General features: G+C 32.1%; 1 long non-coding RNA gene and 1 pseudogene across 2 annotated transcripts; one reads left to right on the top strand and one right to left on the bottom strand.

The window, feature by feature from the left end:
• Positions 1-20774: 20774 nt before the first annotated feature.
• LOC146952923 (L-gulonolactone oxidase 3 pseudogene) lies at positions 20775-21715 on the top strand (annotated as a pseudogene). The gene has a single exon (XR_015007945.1). The product of XR_015007945.1 is annotated as an L-gulonolactone oxidase 3 pseudogene (transcript).
• A 2010-nt stretch (positions 21716-23725) lies between these two features.
• LOC146952922 (uncharacterized) lies at positions 23726-24532 on the bottom strand. The gene is made up of 3 exons (XR_015026269.1): positions 24418-24532; positions 24267-24304; positions 23726-24173 (listed from the first exon to the last, which is right to left on the bottom strand). It is a non-coding gene; the product is annotated as an uncharacterized LOC146952922 (long non-coding RNA).
• Positions 24533-27000: the final 2468 nt, after the last annotated feature.

Raw genomic sequence — 27000 nt, 5'->3', positions numbered from 1 at the left:
ATGTTTGCACCTTTCATCCCAATGTACTTTTTGTTTTCTACTTTTACTAGTTTTTTTCACTCGTGCATTTCTAAACAACTAAATTGGAATGACATATCGTATAGCCAGGAATTAATTCCTTCATTATTTTAGATTTAAAACGCATCTATTTAGGTTTGCCATCTTCATTGATTGCATCATCTTCTTCAATTAACGCTGATACTTTCCCACATATATTCCTCTAAATTACAGTAATTGCATAGTACTATGTAGGATTTGACTCCTTTATACTGTAGAAGTTACTTTACAAACGTGTTTAATTGCATAGCACTATAAATTTTCTTCTATAGTGGAAGGTTCACACTGGTATGAATCCTTAAGTTCGTATTGGGAAAAATCTATGAAGATTAAACCAATTTCAATCTCCAACCAATTTCAAAAAACATTTATTGCTCATTTTTAACATGGTGTCAACACCATTTTGAAGGAAATGGATTGGACTACCTAGTCTACAGAGAACGGTGTGCGAGACAGATAGAGACAGAGACACAATGTCTTTCCCATCTTAAACTTGGTGGTCCGGATCCCATTTTGAAATCCTAGCAATTTGCATCGGAAGAAGTTATTTGACGCTGATACTTTCGCACACATATTCCTCGGACAGTAATTGCGTAGTACTATGTGGGATTTTTGACTCCATTACATCGAAGAAGTTACTTTACAAACGTGTTTCATTTCATAGTACTAGTATAATATTTTATCTCTACATGCGAAATGCTAGCAAAGCATTTTAGTTCATGTTCTAAATTATCATTGGTAAATGATGTACATGTAATGTTATCAATTGCGTAGTACTATTGTGGCATAGAAAACTATAATGGAATTTTGATATGTTACATATTAAAGCCTGTCACAAAAACAAGTCTTGTACCATCTACTTTCTCATTGTCTTATATCATTTCTATCTTTAATTAAAATTGAAGTTTACAAAACCAAGTATCTTCAACCACCAACCTTGTTTCCTCAATTTAATTTTCATATAAAACAACCAAAAAGGATATGAATTTCAGTTCTTTTCATATTTCCTTCTCTTGGGATCCATCTTCTTTTCGGGTCTACTTTTTCCACTGCTCCGCTTTTCGAATTTCACCTCTTCTTCACTAATTGCATGACTTTCTTCAAAAAGTATAGAGTGGCCCTTCATGCCATTTGAAGTTTCCACATTTGGTAGTTTGTCTTTAAGGATCTCTGGAACCTCTTGCATGGCCATTTCATCTATGTCATTCTCACATTCCTTCTCTTTTGTGGGTACATTATTTTCCTGCAAGAAAGAAACATATATTTTTTATAACTGGAATTCAAATTAAGTATCTGAGATTTTACATCACTCACGTATAGCGCATCAACTACTTACGCTAAATCCCCGATGGTAACAATTAGATGCTTATTAATCTGGAAAAAAAAAGTATGAAGTTAATAATGCTATAAAACAAATACTTTACCCCACTAACTTTCAGATAAAATTGACAAATTCATTCCTTAAAATATAGTATGGTACCTCACCTCATTAATCAAAGAAATCACATTCGACGAAAGAAAATCAATATTATTGATGAATGGCCAATGGAATGACATTGTACATGATGTTGAAATAAAAACCACCATCATCAGTCAAGTTGTTCCTGGCATAGATTTTGCAGATCTAGATTAGCCAAAAATCAAAAGAACACAGACATATAAATTAACTAAACGAAACAAATGAGAGAATAGAAAAATGATTGTTGAAACAAAAGAGAAATTTATTGAAATATTGAAACAATCAAAGGCTATTATAATCCTCTAAAAACAAATAACTATTATAATCAAAGGCTAATTTGTGAGAATATCGGGGAAAAAGGAATGAAAAAAAAAAAAAACCAGCCACACGCCTTGAACATATGGACATCCCAATCCAAATTATGAAAAGAACTAGCACTTCATAATTAAAACCAAAACACAAAAAACTAGATTGTACCCGAAAATAACACTGAAACTCTAATACAACAAAGAAATAAAACTGCAGAATACGCATATACCTATCAAAACAAGGCATCAGCTGGGAAATGGTAGGGAGAGGCGGCTGTTAGGCAAAGGGTAGGAAGTGACTGCTCTAGGGTTGTAGGTTTGAAACCCTATGTGAGTTGGGTTCTTTTATAAGGCTAGGAAAAAACACACAATTCCATATAGAGCTGTCAAATGGGCTGGTCCGGTCCAGCCTGCCTCGTCCCAGTTGGCCAGCTCATGTAAATGGGCCAGAGTTGGTCGATCCACTTTATTCATGGCTACTAAAATTGCCCATTCCAATTAAAGGAACATTTTTTTTACATCCCACGATATCTTTAAGTCTCCCTAAATACACATCCGATAGTTATCTACAAGATATATGTCTTAAAGAAATGTATATGTGGTAGATAACTATCGGATGTGTACGTATTTAAGGGTCTTGGAGATATTGGGGGTCTAAGGAGAAACGTCTAATTAGAAGTGGGTTACAAGGCCTGATGGGGAAGTCTGGCCCGTATTTCAAAATGCATTACTTTATTTTAAGAAAAAAAATAAGGAATGAAAATAAAGCTACATCTATACTATTTATATAAGAATACCTTTTTAAGATGTTTTTTTCTCCTTTCAATTATACCCTTAAACAATTTGACTATAAGAATGCTATCTTTTTGGTGTCATTTAAAAAGATAAGAATACATTATATATGTTATATAAATTTTTATAAAGATATTATAATTGTTATATTGTTGGTATTATTTAAAAAGATAAGTATATTTGATGACAATTTCAAAATGCAAAATATTCATTCTCTATACCAATAATTTTAATCAAAATTTCATAAAAAACTACTGTTTGTAATTTATACTCATTATCGGAATAAGAAGACGAGATAAATGGGCACAAAATGTTCATCTAAACGCTATAGTATCACATATTTTTTTAATAGAAACATACCACATAAATTATTATCAACATACATGAGTGTTAAATAACACAAAAACATAAATGCAAAAATAGAGAATATTTATCACAACTCACAAATGCAACATTGGAGACAATAAAATTTAGTCTTACAGAATTAAATAATAAAGTCTTACACAGTAAAACTATTTTAAAAAGTACTTTTTTTAAGTATTTTTATTGATTTTTTTATTAATTATGATTAATTAATGCTATTTATTCAACAAATTCGATTGATTGATACAGCTTGATTTTCTGTTACGAGCAATTGCGGAAACAATAGCCAGTCCGATAGCTGCTTCAGCGGTTGCAATAGCTATAACAAAAATTGAAAAAATATTTCCTTAATTGTTAATAAAAAAAGATGTCTAGATTCCTTCAAAAAAAAAGATGTCTAGATAAATTTAGAAGAAGGAATAGAAGAGGACCAGGATACTTTGATTTCTTATGATTTAGGCAATGCAAACATGATCATAAGTTGTGTAGAATACATATTAATTTGAATTGATAAATATTACACTCAAGGATTGGCCAATAAGCCCAGTAGCCTGGCCTAGGCCAAAAAGAAAGGATTGTTTTTTTCATGCTTTTTAACGGCCCAACCCACAAAGAGAGGGTCGATAGGCTGGCCCGGATGACCTGACCATATTGACAGCTCTAGTCCCATATGTCCTGATTATACTATTATCCAACCTAAATGTAATACATGTGTTTTTTTTTTGATGAAAAGACATGGATTTTTTAATTCAAAATCTTATAAAGAAGTTAACGGTGAAACAGTGGTTCCCAAAATCTTTAGTTAATTTTTTGAAGGATTGTTTCTCTCTTTAGTTGTATACTATTTATAGGAGGTGTGTTTGGTTTTGTTTTAGGTTGGGAGTTTGTCTTTGATCAGGTGTCAATAAATGCATTAAGTTGCTAGAAGTGTTAGGGTTTATTAGCTATCTTGCATTTTCTTTGAGGAACAAGTGTATTTGTAATTGGTATTGTTGGCCTCATTTCACTTATTTGGTTCAACTATGTATTTTTTTTTTGTTGGTACGCATGGAGAGAGCCAAAAATTTAGTTTATGGGGGACCAAGTTGAAAGTATAATTTAGTGCAGAAAAAAATTTAGTGTATTTTTTTCATTGTCGTTCATATTGAAACCACCACTTCATTGGATTTCCAATTTTCCAACATGTTTTGAATCTACCGCTATGTTTGAAACCTCGTTTTCTTCTTGTCGCATATTCATTTTGAGGGCATTCTTCGGTATCCATTAAAACAAAATTAATTGAAAATTTAAATTCAATTGAAAATAATTAAATATACAAGATTAATTAACGCCAAATGATTGAATGTCATATAATATAGTTTCGAATACAACTCCTTGATATGAGAGTGCTACCTTAATTGATCCGGATGTCATACAAATTTGGGGAGCCACTTCATTGGAAGGATATGTTCCATTAGTCAGGCATAACTTCTTCATTAATTATATCATTTAAGCACATCTTTCTAGATTTGTCATCTTCATTGATTGCATCATCTTCTATAATTATAGATGATTGCCATTTCCTTGACACTATTGAATTTCCTTTGCCCTTTCTTGAAGTTGTCACATGTTGAAATAAATTAATATTTTAGGGGTTATAGGAGGACTACTCTTACCCATGGAATAATATAAATTTCTATTAGATTTAATGATGAAAACATCATTTCCTTCACAACCTATCCCAAGTCACAAAACATAAAATGGAATTAATATTTAAATTTTTGTTGGAATTTAGAATCTAAAAAATTAAACAAATTTTTTGTAATTGTACAATATAATAAAACTGGCCTCTATAATGATGTTCTCATCATGCGCACAAATTGAAGAACACAAAATAAATTATAAAATTCAAATAGACTACATTGATATCCAAATTAATGGTCTTGGAACCATTTAATTTGTTCCAATAACCAAATTTGATTTTAAGTATGAAAAAATTGTCATATGATGTTTTGTTGGTGTCCATCTCAAATAATTTATAACCTGAAAATTCAAAATTCGTAACAAAACCCTAAAACCGAAATATGTTTGCATATAAGCTTGATTTGTAAGCTCTCTGAATTCTAATTGAAGGTTTAACTCTCAAATTTGATTCTCAGATCTGAATTTACGATCATCCCTATATTACAATATAACTGAATCATATCAGAATTTGAAATATCTCAAGAATAAATATAGTCGTTTATGTTACAATATAATTGAATCATATCGGAATTTGAAAACAAAACTAAATTGTACTAAGATCTTATACCTGATTCTCCTGCTTGAATGGATAAGGCATGAACTCAATGTGTATCTAAGTTTTCTCTTTTGCTCTTGTAAAAATTTGTTGCACTGATTTTACGCATGATTCACATGCTTCAATGGTAGCGAAACTTATTTGTCACTATGCTACTTGGTATTGATAAAATTTATAGGGTGAAAAATGGGCCGACCTTGAGCGTTTAGACCCAAACCATGTTGAAGAACATATAAATGAAATTAATTGGGTGCATTTACTTTTGGCCTATCCTTATTTTTCTTATAAGATATTCTTTTGCACGCTTTTTCATACACAAAATACGCATTTTTGCACTCTTTTTTAGATACAAAATACTCCCTCCGTCCCTTAATGTAGGCACCCATTGCCTTTTTCACATTTCTTAAGAAAAGTTGTCAGTGTAATTTAATATGTCTGTTTTGTGTGTTAATATTACGAAATTGTCCTTTGTTTTTTATGTGTATTAAATTTGACTTTTCATATTTCAAGACAAGATAGTAGTATTAATTAGGGGTATGTTTAGGAAAAAAAATAATAAATGCATCTGGTAATTTGAAAAGGTGTTCACATTTAGGGATAAAAATAAAATCAAATGGGTGCTTAAATATAGGGACGGAGGGAGTACACAATTTTGCACACTTTTTTAAACACATAATACTCATTTATTAAAATCTTTTATGCAAAATACTATTTTTTAAGCAAAATTTAAATAAGGCTTAATTGCATGTTTGAGTCCATAATAGATAGAGAATAAATTAATTGTATATTCTTGTAAATAAAAGAATTTAGTAGGTGTTGGGGCTTTAATATACACAGTGATGACGCCCAATCATAATTGTTAGTTAGTTAGTGTTGTTACAAAATGTTTTAGCCATAGTTTGAGTCTTTTTTATTAGACTTTGTTAATGTAGGAACACTACAGTTGAGTTTTGACTGATATCCACAATTGTAATTCCCCTCTCTTTAAGCGCTTAAAGACATGGGAGGATGTTTGTCCCTCAGATGTGGGTTTCAGAACTGATCGGAATAGAGCATTTTTTTTTGAAACATCATAATTTTATTAGGCTGAGTTAGCGCAAGGAGCACTAACATGCAAGGAGGAAATAGAGTACAAAGGGTGGCCTTGAGACAACAGGGAAACAGGGAAAAACAACAAACAGCAGAGGCTAAAACCACCAGACAGAACTAAAAACCATCCTGCCATCCACGGCCATACCCCTGACACAACCGAACACGCACACCGCAGGAACCAGCCTAGACACAACGAAACCAGCAGAAAACCTCCAATTATTTGTAGCCTAATTGAGCATTAAGTACAATTATTTTTGAATTTATACCTAATTGACAACAAAATAATAAAGAGATGAAAATAGAGAAATAGGCTTTATATTTGAGTGGATGTCTCTAATACAAACCGCTTGCGCAAACACCTAACATTAAGTACAATTATTTTTAGATTTTGATCTTATGGACTACAAATGATTAAAAGATGTAAATAAATGAAAACTAATAATATATAGATAAAATAGCGAAAACAATATTTATGTTTGAATGGATGTCTCAAAAACAATGTAAAAATTGAGTATTTGTATGGAGAAATGATCTATAATGTGTCCAACATATGTTCGGCTAATTTTGAAGGTAGTGTGTTGGTTTTCCTCATTGATTTAGTGTCCAACATCTGTTCGAGCTAAATTGAGTGTGTGTGTGTGTCTTTTTAAGCTAAAAAAGATTAAATAACCAAACACTTAGTCTCTCAAACACAAGTAGTGTCAGAGGAGAATTAAGGACACACACACACACACACACACACACACACACACACACTCAACAACAACAACCAAATATTATCCCACCAAGTGGGGTCGACTACTTGGATCAAATTACACTATAATATTCTATCATAAATTATAGTTGGATTCAACTCATTAACCTCTAAATATTTCCTAATAGTTTCTCTTATAGTTATTACTGTTTCCAAACTAATGTAGTTATTCAGATGAGAAGTCTAAAAGGAGCACACAACAAGCATAACTGTCAAAATCTCGTCTGTTAGGATTCACAACAAGAAATACTCTTTGAATTTCTTTCAGACAAGTCTCTTTTGGAAGGCTTAGTCTGAAGAGGTTTCATCATCAACAAGACTAGTTGTATAGGGTTACAAGTATACTGCTCCAATATGATAGTTATGAATATTGAAATTCTTAAGCTCTAAAATACACGCTGAGGGTAGTATATAATTTTTTTTTGATTTATTATATTTTTGTGCCAAGAAGAACCAAACATCATAGAAAACAATTTTAGTTGATGTCTGAATCTGATTTAAGTGAATGTTCATATATTTGTTGTGGTCCATGTAGATTCCAAGTTATAAGCACTATGTATTGTTTTCTGAATATTCTTGAGTCTATGGACTAGGAGAGACTTCCTGCCACCCCTAACATAATAAACCACCCAAAGTTTCTCCTGCTTTACCAACAAGAGTGACACTAGGAAGCCTCTTAAACAAAACAATCCCACATTCTTCACATTAGAAAAACCAGTTAAAAAGAATGTTGTTTCGTCCCAACCAAATTCACCTCTAAGAAATTGGCCACCTTCTCGTTAAAAAGAATGTTGTTTCGTTCCAACCAAATGCACAGAGCCGTTATCAACTACACTAAATGTGATACTTTATTTTGCCTTTCTCACCTTTACCAATTGAGTTAAAGATTAGGAAATTGTTCACAACCTCACCATCACAACCTGTAGCTACTCCTAGCCAAATGAAAATCAACTTCCACGCTTCCATAGTCTTTGTGCAAGAAGCAAACAAATGACTAGATAATTCGATTCCTCTAATACATCAAACACAACTTTGTTAATGAACAACTCTTAAAACGCCCTTCCACCATAACTCCAATTTTGTTGGTAGCCTATCCTGCAACAACCGCCACCCGCAGAAGCATATATTCGAAGGTATGAAAGTGCTCCATATCCGCTTAACTGCTGCCACTAATTACTCATCGTATTCAGCTGAACATAACAGATTTGACAACTCCAAGTAGCAATTTTTAACAGAAAAACTAGCTGCTGCATCAGGCAGCCATCTGAACGTATCTGGCACATCAAACTGCAGCTGCACCCTTTCTTCATCTTGCAAAATTCTGGTCCAGTTCCCCTGTTTCCTTATATTGGGATTCCTCTTCCTTTCGAATTTACTTTTACTTGTGATTCTGTTTCCAAACTTCTCTTCTCCATCAGTTTCACGAGTTGCTTCAAAACGTATAAAGTTTACTAGCAAACCATTTTCATTTTCCACACTGTAAGGATCTCTGCAATCTCATGCATGAGTACATCATCTACAACATGTGTGACATCCTCACACCCATTCTCTTTTGTTGGCACACTATTTACCTGAACGAATGAAATATATTTTTTTATCACTTGAAATCAAATTCGATACTCTGAAATTTACAACTAAATACAGAAAATTCGATAGGCATTTTTCCATTGATATTTTCTTTTGTATCTTCTTTTTATTTTCTACTTTTACTCTTTTTTATTTTTTTTCACTTGTGCATTTCTGAACAACTACTTCATTGGGTGACATGTTTTCTAACCAGGAATTAATTCCTTCATTATTTTAGATTTAAAACGCGTCTTTTTAGGTTTTTCGTCTTCATTGATTGCATCATCTTATTCAATTAACGCTCTTACTTTCACATGTAAATTTCTCTGAATTACAGTAATTGCATAGTACTATGTAGGATTTGACTCCTTTAAACCGCAGAAGTTACTTTACGAATGTGTTTCATTGCATAGCACTATAAATTTTCTTATATAGCGGAAGGTTCACACTGTTGAGAATGCTTAAGATCGTTTTGGGAAAAATATAGGAAGATTAAACCAATTTCAATCTTCAACCAATTTCAAAAAACATTTATCGCTCATTTTTAACATGGTGTCAACACCATTTTGAAGGAAATGAATTGGACTACCTTTATGAAGGAAAAGACATCATAGCTTAGTGTATTCATATGTATTTTATGAGAGAAATATATGAAATAGAAATACAGTAGTGCTATATACAGCGCCATAAATTTTACCGAACGCTTCACTATACAGAAACCAACCAATCAAAAAAGAGCCTTGGCGGAAATCATGGGGGGAGTAATGGAAAGATGTTGGTCAACTAAAAATGACTCAATGGAATACACGGTCACTATGTTTCACGAAATTCCAATTCGCTGGAAATAGCATTATTGATAGAAATAATAAACAAGATGATAAAGAGAATAGTGTAAGATGGAGATAGAGACAGAGACACAATGTCTCTCCGTCTAAGTTGATGGTTTGGATCCCATTTTGAAATCCTCGCGATTGGCATCAGAAGAAGTCGATTAACACTGATACTTTCGCACAAATATTCCTCTTACAATACTTAAGTAGTACTTTGTGGCATTTTTGACTCCTTTACATGGAAGAAGTTACTTTACAAATGTGTTTAATTACATAGTACTAGTATAATATTTTACCTCTACGTGAGAAATGCTAGCAAATCAATTTAGGTTCAAAAGAAGCATAACATTCAATTTTACTGATGGTAATGATATGAAAATGTGTACATAGAACATGGACAGAAGTATGAGGTTGTAGATAAGACTTGGTGCTCGTCAAGACACACAACTGTTCAGAATGTGATTTAAGGGTTCCCTTAGATGCCTCTAGTGACGGAATACACCCCAATTTGAGAAAAGATTACACTCTAGAGAGAAGTTAGAAAAGAAAATTTATTATTTTTCATTGATTCCAATCATGAGGCAATCCAATTCTTATACAAGGCAAAATACCTTAATTAGCAAAATAGAAAGACCAAAGTTTCAATTAAATCACATTTATCTGTGATTTTTCACTGTATCGATAAAATTGCGACCTAATTGCAACTGGAATTTAAAATCTCTAACTTAGCGTAAAATGTATATATGTATGACTTAACATATAAACCATGTCATGCAGAGAAATTTCTGGAAAACACATGAAATACAAAAGGGAAATGCTTAACATCTACAAAGGATTTCTCTTCAATGATATGAAGATCCTTAGAGACATAAATCCATAAAAAGTTTGTGGCATAGAAAACTATAATAGAATTTTGATATGTTACATTAAAGCCTCATAAGTAAGGTGCAAGGCCACATTTTTCAAGTATTTCAAAAATAAAAATTAATGTAAACCCCTCACAACAACAAGTCTTGTACCATCTACTTTTTCATTGTCTTATATAATTTCTATCAAGTTTACAAAACAAAGTATCTTCAATCATCAACCTTGTTTCCTCAATTTAATTTTCATATAAAACAACCAAAAAGGATATGAATTTCAGTTCTTTTCATATTTCTTTCTCTTGGGATCTATCTTCTTTTGGGGTCTACTTTTTCCACTGCTCCGCTTTTCGAATTTCACCTCTTCTTCACTAATTACATGACTTTCTTCAAAAAGTATAGAGTGACCCTTCATGCCATTTAAATTTTCCACATTTGGTAGTTTGTCTTTAAGGATTTCCGGAACCTCTTGCATGGCCATTTCATCTATGTTATTCTCACATTCCTTCTCTTTTGTGGGCACATTATTTTCCTGCCAGAAATAAACATATTTTTTTTTATAACTGGAAATCAAATTAAGTATCTGAGATTTTACCATGCTCACACATATAGCGCATCAACTACTTATGCTAGACCCCCGATGGTAAAAAATGAATTATGATAATATTTGAAATATATATTATGTTGTATAAGCTAACTAGTTGCATGAGTCAAGATCCTCACCATTTGCTTAAAAATAAATGGATAATGTCATTTGGTGAGAGATAGATACAAAAAAGTATGTAGTGGATCCTATTCATAAGCGGATCCCACTGTTATTAATTATTTTTAATTTTCTGTGTTTTTATCTCTTTAAATGAAACAAATGGAGAGACTAATAAATGGAGAGAATCTTGACTCAGACTGCATATTCCTACAAAGGAATTTAGAAAATAAAATTGATAAAATAAAAGTGTGAATTTTGTTGCATGTTATTAAAATAGATTGTTTGGAGACTTGCAAATTTTTTTCTTCATAGATATGTCTATATATATGTGCGCGCGCACATGCAAAATGAATGTTATATGAATGGTTACCGGCTAAAATCACATACAAAGCAATAACACTACTAAATGGTTATGTACAATGAAAGAAGGATATACTTACTTCGACATTGTTTGGAGGGAAGTAAAATTCATCCAATAAATTTTCTTCAATACCTTCATCAATATTGAGTACAAGCCTAGAATCAGTTCCACCTGTAAAAAACTTTGAGGCACCTTCCCCAAATTGTAGTGAATCATATGGAAAGGGTAGGAAATGTGATGCAAATGTTAGGACTTCTTCTTCAACAGAGGATGAAAATTCTAACTCCTCATTTGTTTGAATCATATTCCCTTTTCCTTTATCAACAACGCTAGCTTCGTCAACATTATTATTGATGGAAGCATTATTGATACCCTCCATTTCACTTTCCTTTGGTTCACAAATAACAGTGCTCATCACATTTTCTTTTTGGCCCTCCATCGTTAGACCTATTTTTTCTGGTGTATATTAAGTACACATGAAAATCAAGCAACACAATATAAAATAGTAAAAAATATAAATAGCTAATGATATTGGAAGTTACCTGTCCTTCTAACATCTTGAGCATTATCTTCATTCTCATTGTCACTAATTATCATATAATTAATCAAATCACTAACTTTGTTACTAGTCAATCTAATAACATTATGAATATTGATATCTCTTATTGTAGGAACAAAGATTTGGATTAAAGCTTATCGAGTTTATAAATTTACAACATTTTATGTAATATAATCAAATTAAAATAAGGATATAAATTGAAATAAAACTTACCATATAGTTGATGGCTCACATTGATGCTGACCCGTGAGATCATATTGCGAAAAATCTATCCAGATTGAACCAATTTTGATAAATGATGCCATAATCTAGATGACCACAAATTAGAGTAAATATGAAAATTATTTTCAACACAAATCCCTGTATTTCTTCATTGATAAAACAAACAGTTAATGTGTATATATAAATACAAACTTAATCTCTATATATACATAGAAATTAAATATTAATAATTAAAAGGAAATAAAGGTTCTAATAATCAAATAAATATATTGTTAATTAAATTATTATGAGTCTACAAAAATGATTTGAAGATATATACCAATAATATATAAGAATAATATCGTAAGCAAACTTTGTATCAAATTGTTAGGATTTGTGAAATGCTTCTAAAAGGCTAAATGAAAACATGACCACCTAAAAACCGTTAAGAGTTCAAGCATATATACCATAGGTGATAAATAATATCCTTAAGTGAACAAAACTATTCAAGAATTCATTTAGGACAAAGTACTTCTATTATACCATACACACCATTAATTGACAATTGAATATAAATTGAACAACACAAGATAAATTGAAACTTGAACATAAATTGAACAACCACAAGATTAATTATGCATTGAAGTAAACTACATCAATAGCCAATTTAATGGTCATGGAAGCATTAATTTTTTTAACATGCAAATTAAAGTTAAGTATGATAATGTTGTCATTTTAGAGTTAGTCGGTTCCCATCTCAAATCTGAATAACTTGTGACACTAAAGCTCAACGTTCCTAAGAAAAACCTAAAGCCCAAATATGTGATCATATGAGTTTGGGTTTAAAGCTCCCTAAATTCAAATTGAAGGTTTAATTGTCAAATTTGATTCTCAGATCTGAAAATGAATTTGCGATTATCCTTATATTTTAAAAAAACGCATTTCAAAACCAATATCGCATACCCATAAAACACAAAGTCATGGAAAAGATTAAAAACAAAGGAAAATAAATGCCATTTTGCAAACTACCATTTTGCAAAAAGAAAAAAGATTGCAATACCCCAAAAATAAATCTAGCCATTTATGTTACAATATAGTTGAATCAAATCGGAATTTCAAAACAAAACTAAATCGTACTACAATCATATACCTGATTCGCCTGCGTGAATGGATTAGGTATGAACTCAATGTGTATCTAGGTTTTCTCTGATAAAAATTTGTTGCACAATTTATGGTATGATTCCCCTGCTTCAATGGTAGCGAAACTTATATATCATTACGCTACTTGATATTGATAAACTGTATAGGGTTAAAAATGGGCCGACCTTGAGCAATTAGACCCAAACCACGTTGAAGAACATATAAATGTGCCAAATTGGATGCATTTACTATTGGCACTTCCTTATTTTTATTATAAGCTACTCTTTTACACCCTTTTTTTTTGACGCAAAATATTTCTTTCCTAAAATTTTGTAGGCAAAATACTCATTTTTGAAGAAAAATTAAAATGAAAAATGGAACTGAATTTTTAGAACATGATACACCAGCATATATAGTTTTTATTCAAAAAATTAATTTCTAAAATAAAAATGTATGAATTCCAAAATTCAATTTTTGGAGAGCATATACTTCAAATAACTAACATTTGCAATTTAATATTTGAGTATTTATAAAGAGATGAAAATAGCGAAATAAGCTTTATATTTGATTGGATGTCTCTAATACAATGTAAAAATTGAGTATTTATATGCAAACATTGTTTCTATTACCCAAACAACGTGGCCTACATTGCACCGCCTCTGCTTGATTAGTTTTGAGGGTAGTTCGTTGATTTGCCTCAATGAAGGGATCATTGCCTCATGTTTGGCTCTTAGTCTAACCCCTCACAATATGATATGTTGCAAGGCCCTTGGTGCGCAAAATCCTCTACAAACATGCCTAATTTCTCATCCTTTATTTGAAAAAAATATTAAAGAAAACTTGTAAAAAAAAATGTTCATGTAAGGAGCTATGTTTAAAGTTTTTTATTATGACGTTGTATATATTTGATGAATTTAAATAGAATTCTGTTACAAATGATAAATTTCTTCAAAAAAGGTCTAACAATATATTTAGTTAGTTTTTTTTGTCAAAAATAGTTGGTAGTTAAATTTTGAATTTTCATTATATTATGGGGAACATTTAGCATACAATCTCAGAACTGTCGGAATTTAATAAGGCTTAGAAAGAGAATGTTGTCATAACATTTTGTAAATAGAAAACAAGAACACTACTTCCTCCGTTTCAAAATATTCAAAATATAAGCAAAATTCACTTGTTAGGTTCATTTATTTAGGACTAGATTTTCAGCATTTTTGTACCTTTTTCATTCCATGGCACTTGTGGTTTTCTACACATTTTCAATAAACCTGCAGCTAAAACAATCAAGTTGTTACACCGATGCAACCATCCAATAAAACATTCACAAAAAACATTAACCATATTGACTATGTTTTAAAATTTGGTAATAGAGGCGTACAAGATCAATTCCTCCTCCAACAGGTCCCGAACCTCCACAATTAGATTCAACAATTAGATGCTTGTTAATCTGCAAAAAAAGTGTATGAGGTTACTAATGCTATTAAACAATTAATTTACCCCACCAACTTTCAAATAAAATTGACAAATTCATTACTTAAGATATAGTGTGGTACCTCACCTGATTAATCAAAGAAATCACACTCGATGATGATAGAAGATCAATATTACTGATGAATGGCCAAATGCATGACATTGTAGATGATGATGAAATAAAAATCATCAACAGTGCCATCAAGTTGTTGCCTGGAATAGCGATGGCAGATCTAGGTTAGCTAAAACTTAAAAGAACACATACAAATAAAATAAAATAAATACACGTATCAAATGAACGGATCCAACAGAGAAAATTTTTATTTATAATTTTTGAAGACACAGCAACAATCCTATAAACCAAACAACCAAATTTATCAAAGGCTCACTTTGTGAGAGCATAGAGGAAATAAACAAAACAGCCACACGCTTTCAATCCAGATCATGAAAAGAGCAAATATTTCATACGTAAAACCAAAACACAAAAAACCTGATTATACATTTCATACCTGTTAATCCAAATAGGCATCCGCTGAAAAATGGTAGAGTGTGGCGGCAGTTCGGGAAAGGGTAGGAAGTGGCTGCTGCTAAGGGTTGGAGGTTTGAAACCCTATGTAAGTTGGGTTTTTTTTTTTTATAAGGCAAGGAAAACACACATTGTTCCATATAGAGCTGTCAAATGGACTGGTCCGATCCAGCCTGCCTCCCTCGGCCCAGTGGGTCAGATAATACAAATGGGTTAGCGTGGGACGGTTCACTTGATGACTATTACTTTTCGCACCTATGTCATTCTCACGCGCCCTGTAAATTTTTCAAAATTGCCTTTGTGATTTTCAGATTTTAAAATCTAAACTGAATTTTTCCTTTATTATAGGGTGGAAAAATGAGTTTTTTCACCAATTCGGATTTTAATATCCGAAAACCTCAAAAATACCCTATTTTTTCGGATGATAGAATCCGAACACCCCCTAAACACCATATTTCAAGGGAAAAATAGTTCGGATTATATAATCCGAACTGTATCACCACCAGTTCTGAACATGATTATATCATGGATAGTCATTTTAAGGACGTTATTAATCTTCCTAACTATCATCCTCCTGTTTTAGGTCATTGTTAGCTTTTCCGAGTAAAAAAACGATATTTGGGCTACTAGATCCGATTGTTCCGAAAGTTTCACTGAAAATCAGGAAAAAAAATCAAGGATCAAGACTCCCTAGAAGAGACTTCTTACGAGACTCCATCCCTCAAAATCCAAAATTCCATCGTTTTGATCCATTTTTAATTTTTTTTCTTCATATTATCAGAAAAATATGAATTTTTTTTGCATTAGTTTTATTTAATTTTTAGAATTTTTTTATTGTTTATTTTTATGATTTTATTGGATAGGTTTTTAGCATTTTTTACTTTGTCTTTTGGTTGTTTTTAAAAGCAAAATTCAAAACTGCTGAAATGGAAGAGATTTTGATTGTTGATTATACATATGCATATTTCTAATTTTATAATCCGAATTAGTGAAAAATCATTTTGGATTTTAAAATCCGAATTACTCATGGGCATTTTTGTAAAATTTACAAGGCGCGCGAGTAGGGTGGGAATAGGCTAGACCTGAGCCTGGCCTACAAATTTTTTTGCAAGCCTGAGCCTATCCTATGGCCTTTCATATGCCTATTTTGTTGGCCTGGCCTGACCTATTTAAAAGCCTGACCTGGACTGGAAGCCTATTTACAGGCCTACTTCATATTAAAGTCATTAAATATTCAACTTTCTCTACTTTAAATAGGTTAAACTAGGGATGTCAATGGGTATCCATGGGTACGGGTAGTATGATATCCGTCCCCGCCCCGTTGGATAAATATGATACCCGTGCGGGTATCTCTATACGGGTAATCCGCGGGTATTTAGATACCCACGGATATATGCGGGTTACCCGTGGTTTTTTATTTTTTTTTGTACAAAAATATTTTAATCAAAAAAGGTATTTTTCTTTGTAAAAAAAATAAAAATAATCATGATTTTATCAAATTTCATAATCCATACAATAATCCAACAAAAATCATGATTCTTATGTAATCCCAAGTAAATTCATCATACCATAATACATGTGATTCTTACATAATCTATACAGATTCTTGAAGTAAAATAAAAGGATAAAAACATCCAACATCCAAAAAGCATAAAAACCTCCAAATTAAAGTTAGAAAAGACTAAAATCCAAATAAACATCCAAAATTGATCCAAAATTGAGTCTTAAATTCAAAATTGATTCTTTTCTTGTAATTGCCTTCACTCACAATATTCTCATTCTTTTGGTGTTTTTTTTTTTGAAGGGCTCATTCTTTTGGTGTTGAGATGCAGCAAACATAAATTTGCTCAACCAAAACAACAATTTCAGGTGCAGCTGCAGGTTGTTGGTGAATGGTGATTTAGAAATGCATATCAACAATGCGTCGCAGTGGCGGAGCCAGACCAAAACTTTTGGGGCGGCCGCCATCATCGGCCTTCCTCTTAAAAAATTAATCGATTTCTTGACTTTTCATGGTAACTTTTTCTATTGAAACAGTTTCAAAATCAACAAAAATCAAATAAAAGGAAAGGTAAAAATCAAATAACAATACATGGATTTCAATGTTACATCAATTCTAATAACATTCAAATTTCATAACAAAAGCTAGTTTCAATTTCATTGAAATAACATACATGATTTCAAAATGGACCAAATTATATCTCACTTTTGTCCCATTGAATCAGGAAGAGTTTTTCTACCCTGAGTCCCCTCCCTCCATTTTTCCTCAACCAGATACTCTAAAATTGATATGTCCAGACTAACAAGATAGATATGATTACTAGATAGTACTCTCTTGTATCACTAGCATGTTTTGCTATATGTTTACATGCTCAACAAAGTCAAAGGGACATAATCACACATACACACATAAAGATCAAAGAAATAACAAATTGTGAAACAAGAACAACTTTAATTCCTTAATAAAAGAAAAAAAAATTCTAACCTCGACTGAATATATATTTGTCTGTCCAACAGTATCCTTTTCAAGAATAGTAGTGGCGCAGCTGCATGGTGTATAACAGCAGTTGCAACATTGAATCACTATTTTAACAAGTAGTGGTATTTCTAGCATTGATATTTACAAATCTAATTAACAATCATGTGATTATTTGCAAATCTAATTAACAAAGGAACTAATTAACATATTTACGCACTTCCAAATCACTGAAGCATATTAACCTATGGATGAAGTTAAAAAGATTGGGGTAGTTGGTGAGTGGCATGATAGTCATATTAAAATTACCTCAGAGGTATTATAGTCTTTTCACAAGATAAATGGGTAGGCCATGGCATACCCCAGTCCTCATGTGGCTCCGCCACTGAAGGTACGTTGTTGTCGGCTCTTTTTATTAAGTTGATGCGTACAAATTACGAATAATAGTTTTATAAATTTTATTTTTGATTAAAAATATAGGTATAAATATTTTGCAATTTATACTTATTTTTTCAATGACATCAATAATATAACAAATATAATATAAAATCTTATATTTTTAAATAAAATCTTATAATTTTAATAAAATCAGCAATATAACATTTTTGTAGACACACTTGTTTATAGTATAATTGGAAATGAAAAAATTCATCCAAAACTGTATATTCCTTTTATATATAATATATAAAATATATTTTGTTAAGTTATTACGTGGAATCATAAAAATGACGTTGGTTATTCAAAAGATTGATTGTCTAAATATTACTAGCTTTTAAAAAAATGACGTTGTTTATTCAAAAGATTGATTGTCTAAATATTACTAGCTTTTAAAAAACATAAATTATAGAAGTTAATTTATATACAAATATTTATGTCATCTTCACATGTCTTATTTGTTTTCTTCCCAAAATAGACTTAAAAGAAACTGAAATGATGAAATCAAACGGCACAGCCACACCATCATCTCTCTGATTCATTCATCGCAACTATAATGAAATCAAATGACTATAATGAGATCAAATGAAACTTTTTTTTGGTAGTGCATGAGGTTCAAACTCCAGACCTTATATATATATATTATGCACTGTCCTTAAAATAATCTCACAAAGATGTGATCAAATGAAACTAAATAAGGAGACCCAAAATAAAAAAGGGTTAATATGTCTTTACCCCTGTAATTTAGGCGAGTTCCGGTTTTCCCCCTGTAAAAAAGATTCTTTCGATTCCAACCCTGAAATATGAAGATTCTTTCGAAAACCCCCCTGATCCCATCTGCCACACTCCAGGTGCTGACGTGGCACGATGACTTTATAATTAATTTTTTTATAGGGTACACGTGTCATTTTTTATTTAAAAAAAATCTAAAAAACGAAAAAAATTTCTTAAAAAATTAAAAAAATACCGAACAAAAATTGGAAAAATTAATAAAAATGAAAACAAAAATCAGGAAAATTTTCAAAATAAAAAATAAAATCTTGAAAATTTTAAAAAATAATAATTTTTAAAAAAAATTCTGGAAAATTAATAAAAATTGTAAAAAATACTGAAATTTTTTTAAAAAATTGGAAAAATTAATAAAAATGAAAACAAAAATCTGGATTTTTAAAATTTTCGCAAGACTTGTATAATAATTTTGGCACATGGTATGTATATACACACATGTCATGCAAAATTATTTCCCTTGTGTTGTTGGGGGGGGGGGGGGGGGGGGGTCACTTTTGCCATTTTTTTAATAGGAGGTTAAAATCGCAACATTTTGAAACTTAGGGGGACGAAAAATGCAGTTTAACCTTTTTTTTTTAAATAATAGAAGTTAATGTTTTTTTTTTTTATTTTCTCTGTCTCACTTCATCATCGTCATAAACACAAACCCAGAAAAATCAATAAAACCACAACCCTTCTCTCACTACATCTTATTCTCCTTTCTCTTAGTATTTGGGTTGGGATGATGAAGATGAATGTTATGGAATGATGAAGATGAGGATGAAGAGGAACAAGGTAGAATGGAAGGAAGAACAAAGAGAGAAAGGAGAAGATGAAAAACAAAAATGCAATTTGGATTTTAATTTTGTTTTTTTGATTTTTTCTTTTTTGATTTTAATAATTAATTAATGATATCAATATGTCTAATGGTTTATACACTTAGAAAAAAAATGAAAAAGAGAATTATTTACACAACAGGCATGCCATGTCAGCATTTTTATCCAATCAGATGGTATCAGAGTCCAAAACCAAAAAAATCTTTATGTTACAGGATTGAAATCTAACATTTTTTTAATAGAGGAGGAACCTAAAACCCATCTATATTAGAGGGGGTGGACATATATTATAACCTTTATATTATATTTACATATTATTTTCGAAAGAACATATTCTTGATACGTTTTCCCTTAAAAAAATATAATTGTTATGTTTAGAAAATATTCTATTATCACATATTATAGATGTAAGGTATTTCTATTTACTTGAAAATTAAATGATTTCTAATATTTCCTTAAAAAAAAATGATTTCTAATATTGTATCCTTTTTTTTTGTTTGAAGGATTCTAATATTGTATCCTAATTGTTAATTTTTAAGTATCAAATCATCTTATTCGGTCCAATTTAATGTAAATACAATTCTTTAGAGATCGAGTTATATGATTGAGTCATTTGATTCAATCTGATTCAATTATACGGTTCGATCAGTGACTTAATGATTCGATCAATGATCAATAATTTAGTACCTTTACCGAGTCGGTCACTAAACTGATTTTTAAAACTATACTTAAAAGTTTCATAATTGCACTTCACCTCACTGCGTCTGCAGTTGTGATTGCTAAATTGCGTCTGCAGTTGTGATTGCTAAATTGCGTCTGCAGTTGTGACCGATTTTTCAAAATACCAAAAATTGCGACCTAACTGCACATCTGCAATTTACAATCTTGACAAGTTCAAAGCTTATAAAATCCTATAATATAACTTCAACGTTGTCATGCAGAGGAATTGCTGGAAAACACAGGAAACACGAACGGGAAATGCTTAACAGCATCCACTACATTGGGATTCAAGAAATTAACAGCCAATGGTTTGAAGAACAATGGCCTAATCTTCACCAGCTATCCTGTAATTGGCTATCAAGGAAAAATGCAAACTTCAGGTTCATGCTTATATTCAACAAGAATAGACACATCATGTGCATGGGATCCAAGAATAAAAGGATTGTTCTTCTACGAGTCAGCAGCAATTTTCCCTGCTTCAAAATTTGGAGATTTTATCAATGATGTGAAGAAATTAAGAGACATAAATCCACAAAATTTTTGTGGCATAGACATCTATAATGGAATTTTGATACGTTACATTAAAGCCTCAGAAGCATATCTAGGACAATCAGAAGACTCGGTAGCGATTGATTTCAACTATTATCGTGCAAATGACCAATTTACTCCTAGACTAAACCAACATGTGTGGGAGGAATTGGAGCAGATTGCATTTTTCAAGTATGGTGCTAAGCCACATTGGGCTAAGAATAGGAACTTAGCATTTTCAAATGTGCAACAAAAATATCCTAACTTTAATCTTTTTATTGAAGCTAAAAAACAAATGGATCCACAAGATGTGTTCTCTGGTGATTGGTCAGATGAGATTTTGTATGGGAAGGAATTGGTAAAATTTGATGGCTGTGCTTTGGAAGGACAATGTATTTGTTCTGAAGATAGACATTGTAGTCCTCAAAAAGGGTATTATTGTAGTCATGGATTTGTCTACAAGGAAGCTAAAGTTTGTAGGTCGTTATCAACATTTGTGTATCCTTATTCACTTCAATGAATAATGATGTATTCAAGCAGTTGACGCAGTTGAATAAAGATTTGATATGTCACATTATTACACATTTCTTTTAAGAAATGAAGAGGATTCTAAGCCGTCTCTATCAATGTTGCCTTTATCACACCTTTATCACGTGTGTTCGCTTTTACGCTCCTCCATTTGTTTCATATATCTACTACTTATGCTTTATATTTTTCTTTTCTTTCGAAATATCCATATTCATTATGTATATTACTGTTTGCAAACCAATGTATATTTCCAGATGAGGAGTCTAAAACGAGCACTCAACAAATACAACGGTCATAAATCTCGTCTGTTAGGATCCACAATTCAAACTCTGTTTGAATTTCTAGCAGACAAGTCTCTTTTGGAAGGCTTAGTCTGAAGATGTTTCATCATCAATTAGACTAGTTTTATAGGGTTACAACCAATTGTGATACTTTTACCAATTGAGTTAAAAGATTAGGAAATTGTTCACAACCTCACCATCCCAACCTGTAGTTTGTACTCCTAGCCAATTGGTTAGATTATTTGAATTCTCTAAAACAACAAACACAAATTCGTTAATGAACATCTCTTAAAACACCATTCCGCCATAACTCAATCTAGTAAGTAGCCTATACTGCAATAACCTCTACCCGCAGACTCATATATTCGTAGGAATGAAAGTGCTCCATATCCGCCTAACTGCTGCCACAAATTAGTCATCGTATTCAGCCGAACATAATAGATTTGACAACTCCAAGTAGCAATCTTTAACAGAAAAACCAGCCACTGCATCAGGCAGCCATCTGAAAGTATCTGGCACATCAAACTGTGGCTGCAACTGCGTAATTAGCTGATGCAAAACCGGATCATCAACCCTCTCTTCGTCTTGCAGAATTCTGGTCCAGTTTCCCTATTTCCTTCTTTTTGGATTCCTCTTCTTTTCGAATTTAATTTACTTGTGTCTCTCTTTCCAAACTTCACCTTTTCTCCATCAGTTTCACGAGTTGCTTCAAAACGTATAGAGTTTCCTAGCAAACCATTTTCATTTTCCACACTATAAGGATCTCTGCAATCTCATGCATGAGTACATCATCTACATCATGTGTGACATCCTCACACCCATTCTCTTTTGCTGGCACACTATTTACCTGCAAGAATGAAATATATTTTTTTATCACTTGAAATCAAATTCGATAGTCTGAAATTTACAACTAAATACAGAAACTCGATAGGCATTTTGCCATTGACATATGCTTTTATATCTTCTTTTGTTTTTGGATCTACATTTTCAACATGTTTGCACCTTTCATCCCAATGTACTTTTTGTTTTCTACTTTTACTAGTTTTTTTCACTCGTGCATTTCTAAACAACTAAATTGGAATGACATATTGTATAGCCAGGAATTAATTCCTTCATTATTTTAGATTTAAAACGCATCTATTTAGGTTTGCCATCTTCATTGATTGCATCATCTTCTTCAATTAACGCTGATACTTTTCCACATATATTCCTCTAAATTACAGTAATTGCATAGTACTATGTAGGATTTGACTTACAAACGTGTTTACTTGCATAGCACTATAAATTTTCTTCTATAGTGGAAGGTTCACACTGGTATGAATCCTTAAGATCGTATTGGGAAAAATCTATGATGATTAAACCAATTTCAATCTCCAACCAATTTCAAAAAACATTTATTGCTCATTTTTAACATGGTGTCAACACCATTTTGAAGGAAATGGATTGGACTACCTTAATAAATAAAATGATACAGAGAACGGTGTGCGAGACAGATAGAGACAGAGACACAATGTCTTTCCAAATTAAAATTGGTCCGGATCCCATTTTGAAATCCAAGCAATTGGCATCGGAAGAAGTTATTTGATGCTGATACTTTCGCACACATATTCCTTGGACAGTAATTGCATAGTACTATGTGGGATTTTTGACTCCTTTACATCGAATAAGTTACTTTACAAACGTGTTTCATTTCATAGTACTAGTATAATATTTTACCTCTACATGCGAAATGCTAACAAAGCATTTTAGTTCATGTTCTAAATTATCATTGTTAAATGATGTACATGTAATGTTATCAATTGCGTAGTACTATCGTGGCATAGAAAACTATAATGGAATTTTGATATGTTACATATTAAAGCCTGTCACAAAAACAAGTCTTGTACCATCTACTTTCTCATTGTCTTATATCATTTCTATCTTTAATTAAAATTGAAGTTTACAAAACCAAGTATCTTCAACCATCAACCTTGTTTCCTCAATTTAATTTTCATATAAAACAACCAAAAAGGATATGAATTTCAGTTCTTTTCATATTTCCTTCTCTTGGGGTCCATCTTCTTTTGGGGTCTACTTTTTCCACTGCTCCGCTTTTCGAATTTCACCTCTTCTTCACTAATTGCATGACTTTCTTCAAAAAGTATAGAGTGACCCTTCATGCCATTTGAAGTTTCCACATTTGGTAGTTTGTCTTTAAGGATCTCTGGAACCTCTTGTATGGCCATTTCATCTATGTCATTCTCACATTCCTTCTCTTTTGTGGGTACATTATTTTCCTGCAAGAAAGAAACATATATTTTTTATAACTGGAATTCAAATTAAGTATCTGAGATTTTACAACACTCACGTATAGCGCATCAACTACTTACGCTAAATCCCCGATGGTAACAATTAGATGCTTATTAATCTGGAAAAAAAAAAAGTATGAAGTTAATAATGCTATAAAACAAATACTTTACCCCACTAACTTTCAGATAAAATTGACAAATTCATTCCTTAAAATATAGTATGGTACCTCACCTCATTAATCAAAGAAATCACACTCGACGAAAGAAAATCAATATTATTGATGAATGGCCAATGGAATGACATTGTACATGATGTTGAAATAAAAACCACCATCATCAGTCAAGTTGTTCCTGGCATAGATTTTGCAGATCAAGATTAGCCAAAAATCAAAAGAACAGAGACATATAAATTAACTAAACGAAACAAATGAGAGAATAGAAAAATGATTGTTGAAACAAAAGAGAAATTTATTGAAATATTGAAACAATCAAAGGCTATTATAATCCTCTAAAAACAAATAACTATTATAATCAAAGGCTAATTTGTGAGAATATCGGGGAAAAAGGAATGAAAAAAAAAAAAAACCAGCCACACGCCTTGAACATATGGACATCCCAATCCAAATTATGAAAAGAACTAGCACTTCATAATTAAAACCAAAACACAAAAAACTAGATTGTACCCGAAAATAACACTGAAACTCTAATACAACAAAGAAATAAAACTGCAGAATACGCATATACCTATCAAAACAAGGCATCAGCTGGGAAATGGTAGGGAGAGGCGGCTGTTGGGCAAAGGGTAGGAAGTGACTGCTCTAGGGTTGTAGGTTTGAAACCCTATGTGAGTTGGGTTCTTTTATAAGGCTAGGAAAAAACACACAATTCCATATAGAGCTGTCAAATGGGCTGGTCCGGTCCAGCCTGCCTCGTCCCAGTTGGCCAGCTCATGTAAATGGGCCAGAGTTGGTCGACCCCTTTATTCATGGCTACTAAAATTGCCCATTCCAATTAAAGGAACATTTTTTTTACATCCCACGATATCTTTAAGTCTCCCTAAATACACATCCGATAGTTATCTACAAGATATATGTCTTAAAGAAATGTATATGTGGTAGATAACTATCGAATGTGTACGTATTTACGGGTCTTGGAGATATTGGGGGTCTAAGGAGAAACGTCTAATTAGAAGTGGGTTACAAGGCCTGATGGGGAAGTCTGGCCCGTATTTCAAAATGCATTACTTTATTTTAAGAAAAAAAATAAGGAATGAAAATAAAGCTACATCTATACTATTTATATAAGAATACCTTTTTAAGATGTTTTTTTCTCCTTTCAATTATACCCTTAAACAAATTTGACTATAAGAATGCTATCTTTTTGGTGTCATTTAAAAAGATAAGAATACATTATTGTTATATAAATTTTTATAAAGATATTATAATTGTTATATTGTTGGTATTATTTAAAAAGATAAGTATATTTGATGACAATTTCAAAATGCAAAATATTCATTCTCTATACCAATAATTTTAATCAAAATTTCATAAAAAACTACTGTTTGTAATTTATACTCATTATCAGAATAAGAAGACGAGATAAATGGGCACAAAATGTTCATCTAAACGCTATAGTATCACATATTTTTTTAATAGAAACATACCACATAAATTATTATCAACATACATGAGTGTTAAATAACACAAAAACATAAATGCAAAATGAATGTTTTTCAAAGTCTGGACGGAAAAACAACATGAGCTCTCTTAACTTAGGCGATTTTTATGCGATTATTCACTGTTCACAAGCTACTTTCCCTTCTGTCTAAACTACCTAACCACCGCCAACAACCGCCAATCTCACCATGACCACCACTCCACCGCCTCTCAAACCCATCATCGTAGCTTGGCCTTGCCTTCAATCTCCACCTTCATCCCCACCTAAATCTTCCCCACAACCAAATTTAACCCTAGCCAAACAACAGAAGACTTTCGCTCAGGTCGTGAGCAATATCTGTGATATTCCCCTTAGCCAATTACCTAAACCTTGTATTAAGGGTAAGAATAGATCGATTCAGATCCCTGATGAAGAATATGAGGCTGGTCTTGAGGATTGCAAACACAACTTGCATGGCAGAGTTATTTTACCAAAGGGTTCAAACCCTATCTCTGTGGATACCTTGAGGTCCAAGCTTGCTGTCCTGTGGAAAACCCTAGGAAGATGGGGGGTGACTTCGATTGGGAAAGGCTTCTTTGAATTTTCATTTTCTTCTATATATCGAGGACATGAGAAGGGTAAGATCTATGGGATCTTGGAGTTTGAATCCAGGTATTTTGAAACTGTTTGCATGGAGCAAAGATTTTAGCCCTAGCCTTCAACAGCAAGCCACTACGCAGGTGTGGATTCGTATTTATGGTCTTGCTCAGGAGTATTGGAGGAAGAAAATACTGTTTGCAATAGCCAGTGGGGTTTGAACACCAATTTGCACTGATAACATCACTGGTAAGTCTATGCTTGACAGATCCTTTGGCCATTATGCTAGGGTTTTGATAGATTTGAATTTGAAAGAAGAACTATGCTACAAAATCTTAGTTGAAAGAACAGGGTATGCGTTCTTTGTGGATATTGAGTACGAAAATTTACCAGATTTTTGTACTTACTGTAAATGCACTGGCCACTACGTTGATATCTGCAAGAGGAGGCCAGCTGATAGGAAAGAAGAGACAAGACAAGAACCAGCAAAGAAAAGTGGTCGAATTCAGGTCTTCAAGAAGAAAGATAAGACCCCTGAAGTGGTTAATGCTTCAGACTCCCC

Source organism: Medicago sativa, chromosome 1, assembly GCF_051527215.1.
Source record: "Medicago sativa cultivar Bolivia chromosome 1, Bolivia_mono, whole genome shotgun sequence".
NCBI classification, from domain to species: domain Eukaryota; kingdom Viridiplantae; phylum Streptophyta; class Magnoliopsida; order Fabales; family Fabaceae; genus Medicago; species Medicago sativa.
This window is presented reverse-complemented; position numbering and strand designations above follow the sequence as displayed.